The sequence below is a fragment of the Gavialis gangeticus genome, unplaced genomic scaffold (assembly GCF_001723915.1).
Source record: "Gavialis gangeticus isolate Ggan-Ray unplaced genomic scaffold, GavGan_comp1, whole genome shotgun sequence".
NCBI classification, from domain to species: Eukaryota; Metazoa; Chordata; order Crocodylia; family Gavialidae; genus Gavialis; species Gavialis gangeticus.
This window is the reverse complement of record NW_017729002.1, coordinates 7,550,546-7,554,692: the sequence shown is the minus strand read 5'-3', so window position 1 is coordinate 7,554,692 and position 4,147 is coordinate 7,550,546. Positions and strand designations below refer to the sequence as shown.

The 4,147-nt window shown below is 39.8% G+C and overlaps 1 long non-coding RNA gene across 1 annotated transcript; it reads right to left on the bottom strand.

The window, feature by feature from the left end:
* Nucleotides 1–913: 913 nt before the first annotated feature.
* Nucleotides 914–1,292, bottom strand: LOC109290889. The gene is made up of 2 exons (XR_002095705.1): nt 1,253–1,292; nt 914–988 (listed from the first exon to the last, which is right to left on the bottom strand). It is a non-coding gene; the product is annotated as an uncharacterized LOC109290889 (long non-coding RNA).
* Nucleotides 1,293–4,147: the final 2,855 nt, after the last annotated feature.

The following is a 4,147-nucleotide window of genomic DNA, read 5'->3' as shown; positions in this document are numbered from 1 at the left end:
ATCAGTCAATGGCAAAAGGCCAACAAAGCACTCAGAATTGCTGCATGTTTGTCACTGCCTTGGAGACTGTAGCTTTTGTATTAATGGAGTTAAGCAGCTATTTAAGACCTGATTCATAAAAGCTTTATGTGCCACTGAACTCCAATGGGATATTTTAGCAGTTTTCTGAAAGTGAATAACTTACTTGGCTTCTTGACTTAGGGCAAAAACAGACAAATTCTGCTGAGTTAAAAGGGGAATGTTCTATGATTCCATGATTTACCACATACAAATTACTTTAATAGAATCATAGAAAATCAGGGTTGGAAGGCACCTTAGGAGGTGATCTAGTCCAACCCCCTGCTCAAGGCAGGACCATCCCCAACTATATTATCCCAACCAAGGCTTTGTCTAGCTATGTCTTAAAAACCTCTAAGGATGGAGATTCCACCATTTTTCTGCGTAACCTGTTCCAGTGCTTTACTATCCTTCTAGTGGGAGAGTTTTTCCTAATATCCAGTCTAAACTCCATTTGCTGTAACTTTAGATCATTGCTCCTTGTCCTGTCATCTGCCACCACTTGGAACATTCTAGCTCCACCCTCTTTGGAACAAGCCTTCAGGTAGTTGAAGGTTTCTATTAAATCCCCTCTCAGTATTTGCTTCTCCAGACTAAATAAGCCCATCTTCTTCCACCTCTCCTCATAAGCCATGTGCCCCAGTCCCCTAACCATTTTCATTGCCCTTTGGATTTTCTCCAGTTTGTTCACATCTCTTCTGTAGTGGGGGCCCAAAATGTGACACAGTACTCCAGATATGGCCTCATCAGTGCTGAATAGATGCATAGAATCACTTTTGATGTGCTGGCAATGCTCCTACTAATGCAGCCCAGTCTGCTTTGAGCATTCTTCACAGCAAGGGCACACTATTGGCTCATATTCAGCTTATTGTCCACTGTAACCCCCGAGTCCTTTTTTGCAGATATGCTGCTTAGCCAGTGGGTCTCCAGCCTTTACTAGTGCCAGGGGTGACTGGTGCCTCTTGAATCTGGGGGGGGCGGGGGCACACAATTTGTGGGTGGGCCCAGGGGCCAGCCAAAAGCACCATATCCACTCCTATACTGCTGTGCTGTGGCTTAGTGCCCCCCCCCCCCCAAAAAAAATGCTGCCAGCCTGCGCGGCAAAACAACTGCCCTGTCCTGAGTGGTGCAGAGTTGGGGGCCAATCTCGGGGGGGGGGGGCATATGCCCCCCCCGTATCACCCCTTCCAGTCACCTGTGACTAGTGCATGGGATTGTTCTATGCTAAGTGCAGGACTTTGCATTTGTCCTTATTGAACCTCATGAGATGTCTTTTGGTCCAGTCTTCCAATCTGTCAAAATCTCTCTGAATCCTAGCTCTAGGCATCAGTGTATCTACTAATGTCCCCAGCTTGGTGTAGTCCTCAGTCTTGCTGAGGGTGCACTCCATCTCATCTTCCAGATAATTGATGAAAATATTGAACAAAATTGTCCCCAGGACCGACACCTAGGGCACTCCACTTGATACCAGCTGCATACTAAACATTGAGCCATTGATTACTACCCTTGGAGCCTGCTGATCAAGCCAGTTTTCTATCCACTTTACAGTGCATTCATCCAACTACAATCTGTTCATCCACCTTACGGTCCATTCATCAAAGCTACTTCCTTAGCTTGCTTGCAGGAATGCAATGGGAGACCATATCAAAAGCCTTACTAAAGTTAAGGTATATCATGTTTACTGCTCTCTCCACATCCATAGAACCAGTCGTCTTATCATAGGAGGCAATCAGGCTGATCAGGCACAATTTGCCCTTGGTAAATACATGCTGGCTGTTCCTAGTCACCTTCTCTTCCTCCAAGTGCTTAGAAATGGATTCCTTGAGGACGTGCTCCACAGACTTTTCTAGGGAATGAGGGTGAGGCTGACAAGTCTGTTCCATGCATCCTCCTTTTTCCCTTTCTTCAAGATGGGCACTTTATTTTCCCTTTTGCAATCATCGCCAAATGTTGTCAAAATAATGACCAGTGGCTCTGCAATCACATCAGCCAACTCCCTGAGTGTGCTTATTCTATGGTAACTCTTTTGTATGTCTGTTCCTAAGATCCAGAAAATGAAAACTTAACTAGGGTAGCTTTTTCCTTAATGAACTTGGGGTAATCTGCCCTGATTTACATTTTACTTTCTGTAGCATAGAACCTGACACACATAAGAGTTTGCAGAGAATAGCTGACATACGGAAAGTTCTCTCCCTCTACTACTTGCTTGGGTATGATTTGTTTGTGTATTTATACTCTCAAAGGAATAAAATGCCACATCTTTAACTACTATTAAATGTTATTGCCATTGCAGTTGGTGATGTTTGCCATCCTAGTCTGGAGCACTGAAATAAACTTTGGATTGTGAAAAGAATTATCTTCATGGATAGAAAATTGCTCTATTAAAGAGGACACAGTGCATACGTATAAAAATTGCAGAGGTGAGATGTTGAACTGTAAAAATATTTCTTGGGTAAGTGATGCAAAAAACATGTTAATAAATGACAAATTCACTTGTGTTGAAGAAATCTAATCACAATAATTTATTTCTGGAAATAAATATTAAGGAAAACAGTTTGGCAGAATACAGAGGGGAGATAGTAGGATGTGAGCTAAATTCAGAATTGGCAGAGATGAATGCAATTCCATTGATTTCTTGAGGGTAGTAATCACCTATGTCAAGTGTGAATTAGGTCCCAAACTACATAAAGGACAAACATGACCTTTTACAGCTTTCTTACCAGACTTGTCAGAGACTTTCACTCTCTTCTTTAGTCAACTCAGGAACTTTGCAAAACATTGATAATAAAATCCAAAGTCTTGACCTAGGTTCAATATTTTTTAATATTTTCCAAATAATAAGTATTTAAAAAGAAGCAAAGCTGTGTACTTCTGTATTGCAATTAGACTGATTTTTTTTTTTTTTTTTCTGTTCCATCAGTAACTAGAGAGGATGTTATGCAGCAACTATTAAAGCTGAATGCTTTTCATTCTGGAGACCTAGATAATTTGCACCAAAAAGTATTGTTAAGAAAAATGGCTGTGTGGCTTTCTGATCCAGGAAGGTTAATTTTTAATTCATCATTTTGAAACTCAGAAGATGGGAGAGAAGCTCATGCATTGCCAGTAGTTTAAAAGGTAAAGAAGATCATATGGGTAACTATGGGCTGGTTAGCCTGACAATGATCCAGGAAAGACTGATATGGAATTTAGTCCATGAAGATTTAAAGACTGTGAGCCAATAAAGAATTCCAAGTAAATAAATCAACATGGTTTGATTGCAAACAGTTCTTGTCAAACTTGTTACCAAAGTTCATTGATAAAAGTTATAACATAATAGTCTTAGAATGCAGGGCATCTAACTTTGTGCTATGTGACATCCAATTAAAAATTAATAGCAGTGTACAAAATCAGCGGATTCTTATTATGGATTAAAAACTGGTTAACTGATATATAGCAAAGTGTAACTTAAAATTGGGAGTTACTATCCAATGGTGGTGTTCTTAATGAATTACTATATATGACCCAATGCTATTCATTATTTTTAACCAGCGATTTGGAGGATAATAACAAGGATTTAATGGCAAGATCTAAAGTTTACACCTCCTACCCCCAAGTTGGTGTGGTAAATAATAATGAAGATTGGTCAGTTATATAGACTAATGCATATCATGCATTACAAGTGCTTACAAGTATATTATTAGTTTTAGGGTCCAATTTTGTGAAGTACTAAATGGTCTCAATTTCACCCTTGACTGTTGACTTCAATAGTATCATATGACTTATGTCGATTTGTTGTTGTTGCTTCCCTCCATCTATGTTCAAAACATGGGGGCTGCCCCTCTGTACCATCAATTAGAGATTCTTAGTACTTTCAAGGCCCTTAAGCTATAAACCTTGCCAGGGCTGCTGGGGTTGTCTGATTAGCAATACATTTAATTAGAGTTTAACATTTTATTTTTTTAAATTAAATTGAATCGAATTGAATTTTATTTTATTTTATTTACATAGTAGTATTGGTAGTAGGCAACAGTTGATCCTTTGGATCAGGGCGTACATGTAATAGGTCTAGTCAGATACCTGATGAATCCATTTGTGGCTGGCAAGCCCA